An 18,851-nucleotide genomic window follows, 5' to 3' on the forward strand; every position below is an offset into this window, starting at 1 on the left:
GAACCTAATATTTACTCTAATCTTCAGATCATAGAATTACACTTGTTTGGATAACCCACATCTTTTGTTCACATGTTTCCACATTACATCTGTGGTACCGGAAATCTATAAAGGATTTTTTACAAAAGGCTGTTCTTATGGGTAAAAAGACAATATTGTACTACTGGCTATCCAAGGAATCTCATTGGCATTCTTACATTATATCTTTACTCATGGTGGAGTCACTAGACTCTTAAAAAGGTAAAATTTTTTGCTCCATCTGGGAACCTTTTTAGATCTCATTACCACATGTGGCACATAGCTGCCTACTTAATATCTGACTTTTGCCTTGCATATTGGCAGAGACATCTCTATGCTGTGTTTTACTTATCCTGTTTGGGGGGGGGGGGGGGGAGAGAGGAAGCGAATGAGGGAAGACAGGGAAGGGGAAGGGACTGGGAAGTTTTTGAAAACCATGTTGTGTATTTCTATATGCGTGTGATGTATCTGTTTCTACTAATTTGACCAATAAACAAAAGCGAGTTATAAATGTCAAATTAAATTAAATAGTAATAATGCTTGAGTGCTATGTTTGTTTGTTATTTATTGTATTTGCTATTCCTGTATTTTATACTTTGTAAGCAATAATTTTAAACCTTTTTTTAATCATTGGTTGCTTGTGACAGTTTATTAGAATTTGCTATACTGCCATGACTAACTGGCAGCTCTCAGCAGTTTCCAATATTTAAAACACATTTGAGAAAAGGAAAGGAAATGCAGAATTTACAGGAAAGTGGATAGAAAAGAGATACAAAGTGGATGAGAACAGTAGAGAGGAAAGAGGACAAAGAGAAGGAGAGCAACAGCAGTTCACCATAACAATTTAGTCTATGGTAATAGCTTTAGCAAAGAGCCAGGTCTTTAATTTTGATTTGACAATTTTAAAAGAGGTTTCTGCATGGATGTCTAGTGGGATTGAGTTTCATTGAAAAGGAGTACTGAAGAAAAAAGTGTGATGACGAGTGGACTCTAATTGGGCAAATTTGGGGCTGGGCAAGTCTAGACGATGATTATTGAACATAGAAGATGGGTTGGAGATTATGGAATAGTGAGGGAAGAGAGATAATGGGGTACACCAAGCCTATAGGACTTAAATGTGAGGACTAACAATTTAAAGAGTGTGCATTGATGGATAGGTAACTAGTGGTACTTTAGCAGCAACGGAGATGCATGATCATAATGATGAATCAAATTAAAGAGACCTCCAGTATCGGTGTGGGGATATATATCAACAAATCATCCTAGGATGATTTGTTGATCATAATGATGGACATGGCAAAGCAAATGGATGGCTGTATTCTGTGGGGACTGAAGCCTTTTAATAGAAACCTGGGTACAACCTAAGTATATGACATTGCAATTGTCCAACCTTGTAGTAAGCAAAAAGAGAATTAAGGAATGAAAAATTTCGCGACTGGATTGCATGAAGCTTGAAATAAGAAAAAGCCTGTTTTACACACATTTGAGATATGAAGTGTAAATGATAATTGTGAATCGAGAATAACTCTGAGGTATCTGAAAGAATCTATTGGTTGAAGAGTGGATCCAAACAGCTGCAGTGGAATGAATGGAGTACGAAGGCCACCCGTAAACCAACACTTTACAGTTTTGTCTCTATTAAAGACGAGTTTGTGATTAAAAAGCCAATCAGAAAAAAGTTGAAGACAATTCTGGAGTGGTCCTAAGGAAGGGTTAAAGGGGTTTGTAGGGTACAGCATAAGTACATAAGTAATGTCACACTGGGAAAAGACCAAGGGTCCATCAAGCCCAGCATCCTGTCCACGACAGCGGCCAACCCAGGCCAAGGGCACCTGGCAAGCTTCCCAAACGTACAAACATTCTATACATGTTATTCCTGGAATTGTGGATTTTTCCCAAGTCCATTTAGTAGTGGTTTATGGACTTGTCCTTTAGGAAACCGTCTAACCCCTTTTTAAACTCTGCCAAGCTAACCGCCTTCACCACGTTCTCCGGCAACGAATTCCAGAGTTTAATTACGCGTTGGATGAAGAAAAATGTTCTCCAATTTGTTTTAAATTTACTAGACTATAGTTTTTCATCGCATACCCCCTAGTCCTAGTATTTTTGGAAAGCGTGAACAGACACTTCACATCCACCTGTTCCACTCCACTCATTATTTTATATACCTCTATCATGTCTCCCCTCAGCTGTCTCTTCTCCAAGATTTTTGACTGAGGGTTGTTCCTTCATCAATTATTAATGATATTTTACTTTTAGAATTTACAATTTTTTGAAACAAGTTTTTTCTCATTCCACTACTAATGTGATGAACAATGTTGATGCATGCATTTGTAGAGTGAAGTATGTGGCCCATGTCAAGACCATTAAGTTCCTGTACATCTATTTCAGCTTCAAAATTATTAAAGGACTGGTTCTTCTTTACCACTTTACAAGCTGTGCGAAAGATTTTGGCAGTTATCTCTTTCTCATGACGAATAGATTGTATACATACATTCTCTAGCACCTCTTTGTTGGCTTCTTTCATCAATTTCAAAGCAGCTTTATGAGATGAACTTTCCTTGTGGTCAAATACTTTCTTACATAGGGATGTTAGCTGCTGCTGTCGTGTTTCATCAAAATAAGTGATTTAATTATTGACCCACTCTTTTGATATTTTCATTCCCATCTTTTTCTCAACACCAAGCGTTCCAACTTTCTGACATGGCTTACAACCTAGTTTTTTTTATTTTGTATAGAGAGCCAGCCATATTTTTTGGCAAAATTCATTCTTTTGTTCTAAAGTCCAACAAGTAGACCAACAATTGTCATTATTTTGTTGTTCAATAAAAGACGATGATGAAGCAAGTACTTCAGGCTCATTGATTTCGTCTTCATTATCAGCTAATTTCCTTTTACTAGGTATAGGAGATGAAAAGTAACTTGTGATTTTTTCATTATAAACAATTTCTGTAAGCTGTTACAGCTCCAGTACACCCAAATGACACAAACCAGACTAGCACACAGACTGGGAAAATAGCAGAATAGTCTTGTCAAATTTGAAACACAATATGTAATCAAAATCTCAGAACCTAACGAAACTCACATGTCATAAAGGGAAGGGAAGGGCTTTTTCCGTTCAGTTAGTGCATCAGTTAGTCCACTGCAGTGCCCCCTAGGCTGCCCAGTTGGTGTCCTGGCATGTGAGGGGAACCAGTGCACTAGGAATGCTGGCTCCTCTCACGACCAAATTGCTTGGATTTGGTTGTTTCTGAGATGGGTGTCCTCGGTTTCCATTATTGCCGAAAATCGGGGACGACCATCTCTAAGGTCGAACTAAATGTTGAGATTTGGGCGTCCCCGACTGTATTATCAAAACGAAAGATGGACGCCCATCTTGTTTCGATAATACGGGTTTCCCTGCCCCTTCACGAGGACGTCCTCAGGAAAACTTGGGCGTCCCTTTCGATTATGCCCCTCCACAAAATTCAAATGGCAGCAGCAATAACACAAAATACAACATCATCTATCCCTATAGTCCAGAATCAACCCTACATTCCCAGCCCCCCATCCATCTCTGTTGACCAGCATCAGCCCTGCCCCCAATCCTCCCTGTAGCCCAGGCCAGCCCTACCCTACCTCCAAGCCCTACCCATCCTCCATAGTGAGGCATCTCCCCCCCCCCCCCCACTGATATCCCCATCTACACTTATCCAGCATAATTCCAACTTTGTCCCCTTCCCCCATCCCCGTTCAGCCCCTCAACCATTCCCATTCCTTCAGTTGTCAGGCCCATTCTTCTTACCTTGCTTGCACTGCTGCTGTCACAGTAGCTGGGTCAGTCTCTGAAGGCAGTAAGTTGTGCTGGGAAGGCACTGCAGCAGTCTAGGAGCCTGGGGAGGGGGGGGGGGGGTAAAAATCTAGGAGCTTGGGAGGGGCTGCAGCAGCAGCAGTCTTGCCTTTGCTGGAAGCCTGGAACCGTGGGGGTGGGCTGCCTACAGCAATCCTGTCCTCTAAGCCCTGGTGCTAAGCTGCTCTTAGAGGGCTGTGCTGGAGGAGCTTGCTTGCTGCCCTGGCTTGAAACGGCCTCTCTGATGATGTGTTGCAGCCCGCACGGGGGGGGGGGGGGGGGGGGGGGGCAGGGGCGTGAAAGCACAAACAGCCTGCCGGTGCTCAGCTATTCCCTGCCTGTTGCAGGATTTTTTCGACTTCAGAGCCAACGGAGGGAGCAGTGGTGCTGGTGACTTGTTTCACTGACAGGTTCTCTGTCCCACATGTCGCGATTCAACGGCAGTGCATGAGGCAGGCAGGAACAGGACCTGGCTTCACAACATGCACGCACCATCGATCAGGTGACCTCTTCGCTGCTGTCGGGTGCGTGCTGTTGCTGGGCCTGCCTGCCGAAGCTGATAGGATAAGGTCGGTAACTTTGTTTAACTTGATATTTCAACTTCAATTCAGCCGCTGCCACAGCAGAGCCACTCAGCGGGAGACTCGGACTTCCGTGAGAGTGCTGTCAGCCTGAGAACAAGTTTTAAAAGGTGCCAGTACGCCATACCAGTGTGTACCAGCACAAAAAAAGCACTGGTGCTAGGTAATATCTACATGATGATTAAAGTCACCAAGATTACTAACACTGGATATTGAACTAAAAGGACAGCAAGTGATAACAGGAGTTTCATTTCTCAATTGTCAGTGAAGATGGACAGGAAAATAAGGCAAGGAATAGCGGAATTAGTACATGAAGTTTTACTGTCAAAACTTCTTGGTATGGCAGAGTGTATGGGACCTCCTCTACCTGAATAGAGGTGTAAATTATAGCAAGCCCCCCCCCCCACCCCCCCCACACACACACTTGATAGGCGAGATTGGGAAAGGGCTGCATATCCAGGATGAAGGCACTAATAAAGATAACTTTCCACTCCCCCCTTCAGTCATGTTTCAGTAAGACAGAGAAGATGGCAACATGAGGAAACAATATAATCTCTGAGAACAAACGCTTTAATTTTGAGTGACCTAGAATTAAAGAAGACTACTGATATGGTATTAAAGGTCTCATGAGGATTGTGTCTTGCTATGGGAGCATAATATACCTGAGAGGCAGGGCCTTGGGTCCAACAACAATTATGCAGCTGTGGACCTCAGATAACTGGAATCAAGTTAGAAACCAAAAGGCCAGCATTGGAAGAAACAGAGCTCACTACACCAAGAGACAGCAAACAAATGGCCAAGAAATAGATCAGCTAACTCAAGAAAGCCATGATTTAGGTACTCCCAGAAGAGAGTGGAGTTCTTCCTTTGGAGTTTGCTCCAAGGAGCTTGCCCAAGGAGTACGACCTACTCCTTGGGTGTGCACAACTACAATGCGAAACGCCACAAATAGCTTTCTTAAATAGGAGAGCAATTCCGGGTGCTCGTTCTTATGTCAGGGTCACATGATCTTATGTATCAGTGGCTTAAGGCAATAATCTGGGCTGGAGAGGTAAGACTTTGAGCAACAGTGCATGCAATTGCAAAACAGTGGAACAACACAGTCTTGCAAAACAGTTAAACACACAACTCCAAGGAATCAATCAGCATTCAGAGAGCACAAGCTGCACTATGAATGAGCTGGCACTGGCAGGTGTTAGCAATTAAGCCCAGTGGGGGTGAGAATAGGAAAAGGCTGCTCTCTACCATGACCCCACAGTTTCAGGTAATTTGCATTATTTGAGGGGTAGCACTCATCTAATATAATAAAACGCACCGTGAACGTTCTAATGAGGACAACGTTCTGAAGCCATCTGACGTCACTCCCTGAGTCCCTGGCTGTAGGGTTCGTGGCGTTCGTGGTGTGAAGCCATCCAGCCGTCTCTGCCCCGCCCTCGCGTCTAAACAAACAAATCCGGAAGCGAAGCGTCAGGGAAGGAGGCGGCGCTCCCGACGTCTACCCTTCCCTTCGCTGTGTTCCGCCTTCAAAACAAGGCGGAACACAGCGAAGGGAAAGCTAGACGTCGGGAGTGCCACCTCCTTCCCTGACGCTTCGCTGCACGAACCGCCACGGAGGTAAAGTTAAAAAGAATTAAAAAAAAAAAAAAAAGGGATGCATGGATGCGAAGGGGTGGGGGGGCATGGATGCGAAGGGGGGGGCATGGATGCGAAGGGGGGGCATGGATGCGAAGGGGGGGGCATGGATGCGAGGCATGGATGCGAAGGGGGGGGGGCATGGATGCGAAGGGGGGGGGGGGAGAAGAGGGCGGGCCAGGCTGGGACATGGGAGAGAGAGTAGCATTGATGCGAGGGGGGGGGGGTCATGGAAGGGCGAGAGGGGACTTGCTGGAAAAGGATGAATGGAGGCGGCAGGGGACAGAGGAGCATGGATGGGTATGGATTAGGAGGGCAGGGCACAGGGAGAGAGGGGAATTACTGGAAATGGATGAATGGAGGGGGCAGGGGACAGAGGAGCATGGATGGGCATGGATTGGGAGGGCAGGACTCAGGGAGAGAGGGAAATTGCTGGATAGGGAAAAATGGAGGGGCCAGGTGACAGATGAGCATGGATGGGCATGGATTGGAAGGGCAGGACTCGGAGAGGGGAATTGCTGGATAGGGATGAATGGAGGGGACAGATGGGCATGGATGGATATGGATTGCAGAGCAGGCCTCAGGCAGAGAGGGCAAATGCTGGATAGGGAAAAATAGAGGGGCCAGGTGACAGAGGAGCATGGATGGGCATGGATTGGAAGGGCAGGACTCAGGGAGAGGGGAATTGCTGGATAGGGATGAATGGAGGGGACAGATGAGCATGGATGGATATGGATTGCAGAGCAGGACTCAAGGAGAGGGGAATTGCTGGATAGGGATGAATGGAGGGGACAGATGGGCATGGATGGATATGGATTGCAGAGCAGGCCTCAGGCAGAGAGGGGAAATGCTGGATAGGGAAAAATGGAGGGGCCAGGTGACAGAGGAGCATGGATGGGCATGGATTGGAAGGGCAGGACTCAGGGAGAGGGGAATTGCTGCATAGGGATGAATGGAGGGGACAGATGGCCTTGGATGGATATGGATTGCAGGGCAGGCCTCAGGCAGAGAGGGGAAATGCTGGATAGGGATGAATGGAGGGGGCAGGTGACAGACAAACATGGATGGCCATGGATTGGGAGGGCAGGGCTCAGGGACAGAGGGGAATTGCTGGAAAAGGATGAATGGAGGGGGCAGGGGACAGATGGCCATGGATTGGGAGGGCACGGCTCACACTCTCTCTCTCATATACAATGTCTTTCTGACTCTCACTCTCACACACTCTGTCTCACACAGTATCACATTCACTCTCTATGTGCCACACAGTCACTCACACACTCGCTTGGTGTCATACACTCACTCTCACAGAGAATCTGTGTCTCACACACACTCTCTCTCTTGCCCACACACACACACTCTCTCTCACACTGTGTCTCACATACACACACTCTCATTCTCACACACACTCTCTCACAAACACACTCACACCCAGACTCACTCTCTCTCTCACACACTCACATTTTCACTCTGACTCTCAAACAGTCACTCTCACATACTCTCCCAAACATACACACTCCAAGGAAAACCTTGCTAGCGCCCGTTTCATTTGTGTCAGAAACGGGCCTTTTTTACTAGTATTACATAGTGCACATGTTAAATTAGTGTACATACATCAAAATAATGTGCACTGTTATCCGAAGATGACATGGGATAAATTTGTCAATTATTTCCAACCACTTTTGGTTCATGATGACATAAATGATATATCATTAATGTTTCCGATGTCATCGAAAATGACAGCAAATAAACTAATAAACAAAAAAAAGGAGGTAAAAAACCTCACGGTACCGTGAGACGTAAGCAAAAAGAAGTGAGGAGAAACCAAGGAGGATACCAAAAAAACTTTATTGGGTTACTAAAAAATGACCCGACACGTCCGTGTTTCGGCCCTAAGGCCTGCCCCAGGGGTCTTGATCAATGTGCAAGGAAGGTGAATAAAGTGATGACAGCTGTCAACACATTGCACGTACCTTTTGCTGGATGTGAAAGCCCATCCATATGAGATTTATCTTCCCGACCTTCTCTCTCTCCTGTCCTTTCCTGTCATACGATTAGAGTTCTGTTTATTTTCTAGATGTTGTTTAGCACATAAACCACTTGTGTCTAACATGAAGAGTGGTACAGCAAATATAGCATCCAAATGGCAGATGACATTTAATGTGAGCAGTACAAAGTGATGCACATGGGAAAGAGGAACCTGAACTATAGCTACGTGATGCAAGGTTCTACATTAGAAGTCACCGACCAAGAAAGGAATCTAGGTGACATCACTGATGATACTTTGAAACCCTCTGCTCAGTGTGTAGCAGAGGCTAAGAAAGCAAATAAAATGTTAGGTAGTATTAGGAAATGAATGGAAAACAAAAATTAGGAGATTATAATGCCTTTGTACTGCTCCATGGTACGACTGCACCTTGAATATTGTGTGCAATTCTAGTCACCGCATCTCAAAAAAGATATGTAAACCACTTTGAATGTAGTTGCAAAAACCATAGAGAGGCAGTATGTCTTGCAATCCAGAGGTGGCCGGTTCAAATCCCACTGCTGCTACTTGTGATCCAAAATCCAAATAAATAAAGGGGGTGTCAGAGGCATAGCAGGCATGGACGTCCTTCTCACAGAAACAACCAGGCATGGACGTCCTTCTCACAAACATCCACATTTTGGACGTCCTCAACTGCCATCGCAGGTACAGAGGCATAGCGAAGGATGCAGTGGCGTTCCTAGGCTGCCTGACACCCGGGGCGGATCGCCGATGGGCCCCCCCACCCCCCCGGCGAAATTACCCCCCCCTGGTGAAATTACATCCCCCCACCGGAAAAATTACACCCTCCCCCCGGGGGCATTTTTACCTGCTGGGGGGGGGGGGGGGGGGGTGCCACGTGCCTGTTGGCTCCGAGTCTGCTCGTTTCCTGCTGCTCCCTCTGCCCCGGAACAGGAAATAACCTGTTCCGCGCAGAGGGAGCAGCAAGGAGGGAACGAGCGGACTCGGCCAACAGGCATGCGGCACCCCCCCCCCCAGCGGCGTGCACCTGGGGCGGACTGCCCCCACCGCCCCCCCCCCCCTTGGTACGCCACTGGAAGGTCTTCAACCACCATCGCAGGGATGGAGGCATATCGAAGGACATCCTCAACTGCCGTTGCAGAGATGGAGGCATACAAATATCCAGTGCACCTGAATGTAACTCACCTTGAGCTACTACTGAAAAAGGTGTGAGCAAAATCTAAATAAATAAATAGTGAAGGACATCCTCAACTGCCATCACAGGGACAGAGGCATAGCGAAGGACGTCCTTCACCCATACTCTAAAAATAAAAAGATGAAAGTTTTTAAAGTTGTTTTTTTCAGGGTGGGAGGTGGTTAGTGACCACTACATGCCTTTTTCCATTCAGTTAGTCCACTGCACTGCCCCCTAGGGTGCCCGGTTGGTGTCCTGGCATGTCAGGGGGACCAGTGTACTACAAAAGCTTCTTTTTGAGATGGGTGTCCTTGGTTTCCATTATCGCCGAAAACTGGGGACGACCATATCTAAGGTTGACCTAAATGTTGAGATTTGGGCGTCCCCGACTGTATTATCGAAATAAAAGATGGACGCCCATTTTGTTTCGATAATATGGGTTTCCTCACCTCTTAAAACTTGGGCGCCCCATTCGATTATGCCCCTCCATGTGTTTAGTATTTTTATTCTTTATAATAGTTTACACTATTTTGTCTAGCATTGATGCCAGGCTTACTGGTCTCTAATTTCTCGGATCACTTTTTAAAAATCAGCGTCACATTGGCCACCCTCCAATCTTCAGGTACTACAGCAGTTAGTAATATGTTATGACAGGTTACATATTACTAACAGCAGATCAGCAATTTTAGAGTTTTTTGAGTACCCTTGGATGTATGCCATCCAGACCAGGTAATTTACTACTTTTTAATTTGTCAATTTGGCTCAGTACATCTTCCAGGTTCACCAAGATTTCTTTCAGTTCCTCCGCATCATCGCCCTTGAAAACCATTTCTAGTATAGGCAGATCTCTTACATCTTCTTCCATAAAGACAGAAGCAAAGAATTCATTCAGTTTATCCGCTATGGCCTTGTCCTCCCTGAATGCCCCTTTTGCTCCTTCATGACCTAATAGTCCCACGGATTCCCTCGCAGGCTTTCTGCTTCTGATGTACCTAAAAAAGTTGTTACTACTACTACTTAGTATTCCTATAACGCTACTAGACGTACGCAGCGCTGTACACTTGAACATGAAGAGACAGTCCCTGCTCAACAGAGCTTACAATCTAATTAGGACACACAAATAGGTCAAATAAGAGATAAGGAAATTACTAAGGTGGGGATGATAAAATAAGGGTACTGAACAAGTGAGTAAGGGTAAGGAGTGAAAAGCAGCATCAAAAAGGTGGGCATTTAGCCTAGATTTGAAGACGGCCAGAGATGGAGCTTGACGTACCGGCTCAGGAAGTCTATTCCAGACATATGGTGCAGCAAGATAAAAGGAACGGAGTCTGGAGTTAGCGGTGGAGGAGAAGGGTGCAGATAAGAGAGATTTACCCAGTGAATGGAGTTCCCGGGGAGGAGTGTAGGGAGAGATGAGAGTGGAGAAGTACTGAGGAGCTGCAGAGTGAATGCATTTATAAGTCAATAAGAGGAGTTTGAACTGTATACGGAAACGGATAGGGAGCCAGTGAAGTGACTTGAGGAGAGGGCTAATTTGAGCATAGCGACACTAGCGGAATATAAGTCATGCAGTAGAATTTTGAAGAGATTGAAGAGGAGAGAGATGGCTAAGTAGGAGACCTGTGAGAAGCAGGTTGCAATAGTCTAAGTGAGAGGTGATAAGAGTGTGGATAAGGGTTCTGGTAGTGTGCTCAGAAAGAAAAGGGCGAATTTTGGTGATATTATAGAGAAAGAAATGACAGGTTTTAGCAGTCTGTTGAATATGTGCAGAGAAGGAGAGAGAGGAGTCGAAGATGACTGTAGGGCTATTTCCCTATGAGCCTCACTCTGCTGGTCTCTGCCTGTGTATACAACTATGTCAAGATGGAGTCTGTGAACGAAGACCCTGCACTTCAGTGACCAAGCAGATTCAACTTTCTGTTTGTGGCAGAGCTCTGCTTGTGGTAAATAACTGGCAGGTCTGGAAAAAACTCAAGGATATGCAGTGGGCTACCTGACCCTTGCACCTCCCTGATGAGCTACAGGGGGTAAGGCCATGGTGCCAGCGAGTCTGATGAGAGACAGGAATGCATACCACAATGTAACAACTGGAAGATCAAAAAGGTTTTTCTTGCTCAGGGAAGGAGCTGGACAAGATCCTGATTGGTTGCGGTCTGGTCACCTGGGAATCAGGGGCCAGAGAGCGGGAACCAGAAAAAGGACAGAAAAAAAAAGGACAGGGACAGAAGAAGAAAGAAAAGAAGAAAGGGAGAATTTGTCTGGTTCTACGGGAAGAAGGGTAGCTGAAAAGAAGACCAGCGAGACCTGAAGTGGTCCACAACCTTGTGAACTGACCATCTGAAGAAAGTACCTGCAGAGAGCCTGTGCTATTTCCTAAGACGGGGACTCGCTGTGGAAAACAGCTGGAGTCTAAAGGGAAAAACCTGTGTCCACTTCATCTGAGAGACCACCTAGAGTCGGCTCGGTGAGGATTACAGAGGTTTATTTCCTATAGTCGGGGATTAGCTAGTGGGTTCTTACCTCAGCAAAGGCGGGTTAGTCAGAACTTTGTGATCAGGAAGATGTGCTGCTAACTGTATTACTTCATGACCTAGTCAGTATTACTAATCAGGATTGTGTAATAACCTAGTAACCAGTGATATCAGTGTTTTAGTTAGACAATACATTCTACAGTTGCTTATCACCATAAGGGAGCTACATTTGTACAGCTCAGCTGTAGTGTAGGGTGTATTATTCTATTTTCTTACCTATATAATAAATTAATATATTTCACAGCAGTGACTTTACTTTTATTCCAGTTCTCTCTAACAGAGAAAAGTTCTGGTGTAGGCCCAGAACAGCCAGGTTCCTTTATAATATATAACCCCTGGACAGAGCTAGGAAGTTGGTTTAGCCAGACTCCTGTAAACGGAACCTGGGAATTACTCATTGGGTAGCTTTGCCCAGAAGAGTTATTCACCTATAAATGCTTACATGACCCCCAAGGTTACGAGGTGATGAGACAGGGAGGATGAGAGTGTTATCCACAGAAATAGAGAATGGAGGAAGAGGAGAGGTTGGTTTAGGGAGAAAGGTAAGAAGCTCAGTCTTGGTCATGTTTAGTTTCAGATGGCGCTGAGACATCTAGGCAACAATGTCAGACAGGCAGGCTGATATTTTGGCCTGGATTCCTGCTGGGATTTCTGGTGTGGAGAGGTAGTTCTGGGAGTCATCAGCATAAAGATGATACTGAAAACCATGGGATGAGATCAGAGTACCAAGGGAAGAAGTATAGATGGAGAAAAGAAGAAGACCCAGGACAGATCCCTGAGGTACGCCAACTGACAGTGGGATAGAAGTAGAGGAGGATCCACTGGGAGAGATAAGAAGAAAACCAGGAAAGAACAGAGCCCTGAAATCCAAGTGAGGACAGCGTATCAAGGAGTAGGCTGTGATTAACAGTGTCAAAAGCAGCAGAGAGATCGAGAAGGATGAGGATAGAATAGAAACCTTTGGATCTGGCTAGGAACAGATCATTGGAGACTTTAGCAAGTGCTGTTTCAGTTGAATGAAGAGGGCGAAAACCAGATTGAAGTGGATCAAGAATAGCTTGAGATGAAAGAAAGTCAAGACAATGGCGGTGAACAGCACGTATCAAGTATCTTGGATAGGAAAGTGAGGCGGGAGATAGGTCGATAGTTGGAAGGACAGGTAGGGTCCAATGAAAATTTTTTAAGGAGTGGTGTGACTACGGCATATTTAAAAGGCATCAGGAACAGTCACAGTGGAAAGTGAAAGATTGAGTATATGACAGATAAAAGGGATGACAGTAGGAGAGATAGTATTAAGTAGATGGGTGGGAACAGGATCAGAGGAACAGGTAGTTAGTTTCAAGGAGGAAAGATGTGCAGTTTCCTCTTCAGTGATTTCAGAAAAGGAAGAAAAGGAGGCAGGGGTTGGAGGGTTGAGAGAATCACCAAAGATATCACCAAAACAGGGATCCTGATAGTGAGGTTGCAAAAGAGACCGTAGTAGATCAGGTGTCCCTAAATAAAAATAAAAATCAGACAAAAGATTGCAAATTAGTACTGTCAAGTACTAAGCATGATATAAACAGGAGCAACAAACACAGTTTGAAATGTCTATATGCGAATGCCAGGAGCCTAAGAAATAAGATGGGAGAGTTAGAATATATTGCACTAAATGAAAAATTAGATATAATAGGCATCTCTGAGACCTGGTGGAAGGAGGCTAACCAGTGGGACACTGTCATACCGGGGTACAAATTATATCGTGATAGGGTGGATCGAATTGGTGGAGGGGTAGCATTGTATATTAACAAGAGCCTTCAATCAAATAGATTGAAAATTCTGCAGGAAACAAAACACGTCTTGGAATCACTGTGGATTGAAATTCCATGGTAAAGGGGAAAAGGATAATGATAGGAGTATACTACCATCCGCCTGGCCAGGAAGAACATACGGATGCAGAAATGTTAAAGGAAATTAGGGATGTAAACAAACTGGGCAACACAATAATAATGGGTGATTTCAATTACCACGATATTGACTGGGTAAATGTAACATCGGGACACGCTAGGGAGGTAAAATTCCTTGATGAAATCAAGGACAGCTTTATGGAGCAGCTGATACAGGAACCGCCGAGAGAAGGAAAAATTCTAGACCTAGTCCTTAGTGGAGCGCATGATCTGGTGCAGGAGGTAATGGTGCTGGGGCCGCTTGATAACAGTGATCATAATATGATCGGATTTGATATTAGCTTTGAAGTAAGTATACATAGGAAATCAAATATGTTAGCGTTTAACTTTAAAAAAGGAGACTATGATAAAATGAGAAGAATGGTGAAAAGAAAACTTAGAGGAGTGACTGCGAGGGACAAAAATTTACATCAGGCGTGGATGCTGTTCAAAAACACCATCCTGGAAGCCCAAGCCAAATATATTCTGCGTATTAAAAAAGGAGGATGGAAGACCAAACGACAGCCGGTGTGGTTAAATAGTGAGGTGAAGGAAGCTATTAGAGCTAAATGAAAATCCTTCAGAAAATGGAAGAAGAAACTGACTAAAAATAATAAGAAATGGCATAAGGAATGTCAAGTCAAATGCTGTCACGTTTTCCAAAAGCAGGGACTGGGTTTGTGAGCCCTTGGGCCACTGCCGAGGAGCGACAGTGGCAGGCAAGACCACCCCACACAGGGATGAGGCAGAACCGGAAACAACGTGCTGCTCCTACAATTTGACATGTCCAGCGCGTTCGACATGGTCAGCCACCAAATACTCTCGAACATTCTAGATTATTTCGGGATTGGAGGAAATGTACTAAGATGGTTGAAAGGCTTCTTAACAGCAAGAACTTATTAAAGTGATCTCAAAATCAGAAACATCAACACCATGGAAACCCGAATGTGGAGTACCACAAGAATCACCGCTCTCACCAACCCTTTTTAACTTAATGATGACACCTTTAGCCAAATCGCTATCCAACCAAGGACTCAACCCGTACATCTATGCAGACGATGTCATGATATACATCCCATTCAAACATGATCTAACCGAAATCACAAATGAAATCAAGCACAGCCTCCAAATAATGAATTCATGGGCGGAGGTATTCCAACTAAAGCTAAACACAGAAAAAACACAGTGTCTCATCGTATCTTCACAAATAAACACAAAACCATAAACACCCCAGATTACACCCTTCCGGTCTCTGACACTCTGAAAATTCTTGGAGTCACAATTGACTGAAATCTCACACTCGAAGACCATGCGAAAAACACAGCAAAGAAAATGTTCCACTCAATGTGGAAACTTAAAAGGATCAAACATTTCTTCCCAAGAGAAATATTCCGCAGCCTGGTACAATCAATGGTGCTAAGCCACCTAGACTACTGTAATGCCATTTATGCCGGATGCAAAGAACAAATCATTTAAAAGCTTCAAACCGCTCAAAACACAGCAGCCAGACTCATATTTGGGAATGCGAAATAAGAAAGCGCCAAACCCCTAAGAGAAAAACTACACTGGCTTCCACTCAAAGAACGAATTGCGTTCAAAGTCTGCACCCTGGTCCACAAAATTATACACGGGGAAGCCCCGGCCTACATGTCAGACCTTATAGACCTACCTACCAGGAACGCAAAAAGATCAGCACGCACATTCCTCAATCTCCACTACCCCAACTGCAAAGGACTAAAATACAAGTCTACATATGCAACCAGCTTCTCCTACATATGCACACAACAATGGAATGCACTACCAAAGGCCATAAAAACAATGCAGGACTTAGCCATCTTACGAAGGCTACTGAAAACTGACATGTTCAAGAAGGCATACCATAAACAACCATCCTAATTAATAAATAATAAGGCTGATCATGAACTAGATAGAACTGATCTCCTATCACCGAACTGACTAACCTTATTGCTATTAATGAACAAACACTACCTTTAATCCTTTGTCGAAAACGATCTCTCTATAATTGATGACCTAACATACATTACAGCCCAACCTATATGTAATACCATAATGTATTTTTCTTTACAATGTATGTACACACCTTAATGCAATACCATTTGTAATTCTGTTAACCGGAAATGGCAATCACCACTACGGCAAATGTAAGCCACATTGAGCCTGCAAATTGGTGGGAAAATGTGGGATACAAATGCTACAAATAAATAAACTCTAACAGGTCCAGCTAAACTTCACCTGCGCTTGACCACCGTTCCTCAGGAGTTGAGCCCCTGAGTGCAGGTGGCCGGCAGGACTTACCGGACAGGGCCGGAACTGGATACCAGCAGGATACACACAGGGACTAGGACTCACAAGGAGGCTAGGCAGGATACTAGACTAGGACTTTCAGACAGGCAAGGGACAGAAATGAAAGCTGCAAGCAGCCACTGAAACAGGGAACAAACATTGGTAGATAAGAGACAGAACTGAAAGCTGCCAGGCAGCCACTGAACAAGAAACACAGACAACCTAGAACTAGACAAAGACATACAAACAAGAAACAAGACTGGGAAGCAAGCAATATAGTACAAGAAGCTACGCAAAGACTAAACTAGAATCAGGCAAAAATACAGACTATAAACTGGACTAGGCAGAAGTGCAGCAAGCACCAACAAATCAGGGCCTTAGGCAATGCAAAGGCAAAGCAGAGAGTTTCCAAATGGCTAATAAGCCCAGCAGCAGCTGAGATTCAGTTGCAGCAATCACCCAGAAGCTACAGGTGCTAAGCAGGCTCAAACAAGACAAGCAAGTCTGGCAGGCCGGAAGATCCGGACTGGACTGGGCTGAAGTCTGGAATGGGAAACAGCACATAGACAATCCAATGCAGCCACCAGGTCTGGCCACCAGAGGGCAAGAGGAACACAAACCAAAACCGAAGCAGAAAGCATACTGAAGCATACACAGGTGCAGCACAGTGAAGCACTTAAAGCCATGATGGAAGCTGCCAGCACACAGAGACAGAGACAGAGCTAACTTAGAAAGACCAGACAGAAGCCAGCTCAGAAGCTGACCGCCAGAAATAAGATAAGCCTGAGAGGGGTCAAGGCCACAGACGTGACAAATGCAAAGCGTTGATAAGGAAAGCTAAGATTGACTTCGAAAAAAAGATTGTGTTGGAGGTAAAAACACATAGTAAAAATTTAGGTATATTAAAAGCAGGAAGCTGGAAAAAGAATCAGTTGGACCGCTAGATGACCGAGGAGTAAAAGGGGTGATCAGGGAAGACAAAGCCGTAGCGGAGAGATTAAATGAATTCTTTGCTTCGGTCTTCACCGAGGAAGATTTGGGTTGGATACCAGTGCCGGAAATGGTATTCAAAGCTGACGAGTCAGAGAAACTTAATGAATTCTCTGTAAACCTGGAGGATGTAATGGGGCATGTCTACAAACTGAAGAGTAGCAAATCTCCTGGACCGGATGGTATTCATCCCAGAGTACTGATAGAACTGAAAAATGAGCTTGCAGAGCTATTGTTAGAAATATGTAATTTATCCTTAAAATCGAGCATGGTACCAGAAGATTGGAGGGTGGCCAATGTAACGCCGATTTTTAAAAAAGGTTCCAGAGGAGATCCGGGAAATTATAGACTGGTGAGTCTGACGTCTTTGCCGGGAAAAATGGTAGAGACTATTATTAAGAACAAAATTACAGAGCATATTCAAAAGCATAGATTAATGAGACAAAGTCAACATGGATTTAGTGAACGGAAATCTTGCCTCACCAATCTACTACATTTCTTTGAAGGGGTGAACAAACATGTGGATAAAGGGGAGCCGGTTGATATTGTGTATCTGGATTTTCAGAAGGCGTTTGACAAAGTACCTCATGAAAGACTCCAGAGGAAATTGGAGAGTCATGGGATAGGAGGTAGTTTTCTATTGTGGATTAAAAACTGGTTAAAAGATAGAAAATAGAGAGTAGGGTTAAATGGTCAGTATTCTCAGTGGAGAAGAGTAGTTAGTGGAGTTCCCCAGGGCTCTGTGCTGGGACCGCTGCTTTTTAACATATTTATAAATGACCTAGAGATGGGAGTCACTAGTGAGGTAATTAAATTTGCTGATGACACAAAGTTATTCAGTCATTAAATCGCGGGAGGATTGTGAAAAATTACAAGAGGACCTTACGAGACTGGGAGACTGGGCGTCTAAATGGCAGATGACATTTAATGTGAGCAAGTGCAAAGTGATGCATGTGGGAAAGTGGAACCCGAATTATAGCTACGTCATGCAAGGTTCCACGTTAGGAGTCACGGACCAAGAAAGGGATCTAGGTGTCGTCGTTAATGATATGTTGAAATCTTCTGCTCAGTGTGCTGCTGCAGCTAAGAAAGCAAATGGAATGATAGGTATTATTAGGAAAGGAATGGAAAACAAAAATGAGGATGTTATAATGCCTTTGTATCGCTCCATGGTGCAACCGCAACTCGAATATTGTGTTCTATTCTGGTCGCCGCATCTCAAAAAAGATATAGTGGAATTAGAAAAGGTGCAGAGAAGGGCGACGAAAATGATAAAGGGGATGGAACGACTTCCCTATGAGGAAAGGCTAAAGCAGCTAGGGCTCTTCAGTTTGGAGAAAAGGCGGCTGAGGGGAGATATGATAGAGGTCTATAAAATAATGAGTGGAGTTGAATGGGTAGATGTGAAGCGTCTGTTCATGCTTTCCAAAAATACTAGGACTAGGGGGCATGCGATGAAGCTACAATGTAGTAAATTTAAAACGAATCGGAGAAAATGTTTCTTCACTCAACGTGTAATTAAACTCTGGAATTTGTTGCCAGAGAATGTGGTAAAGGCGGTTAGCTTAGCGGAGTTTAAAAAAGGTTTGGACGGTTTCCTAAAGGAAAAGTCCATAGACCGTTATTAAATGGAGTTGGGGAAAATCCACTATTTCTGGGATAAGCAGTATAAATTGTTTTGTACATTTTTGGGATCTTGCCAGGTATTTGTGACCTGGATTGGCCACTGTTGGAAACAGGATGCTGGGCTCGATGGACCTTTGGTCTTTCCCAGTATGGCAATACTTATGTACTTATCAGGGCCGCCGAGAGGGTGGGGCGGGGGGGGGGGCAAAATTCCCCAGGCCCGGGCCTCCAAGGGG

This window comes from Microcaecilia unicolor, chromosome 7 (genome assembly GCF_901765095.1).
Source record: "Microcaecilia unicolor chromosome 7, aMicUni1.1, whole genome shotgun sequence".
NCBI classification, from domain to species: Eukaryota; Metazoa; Chordata; class Amphibia; order Gymnophiona; family Siphonopidae; genus Microcaecilia; species Microcaecilia unicolor.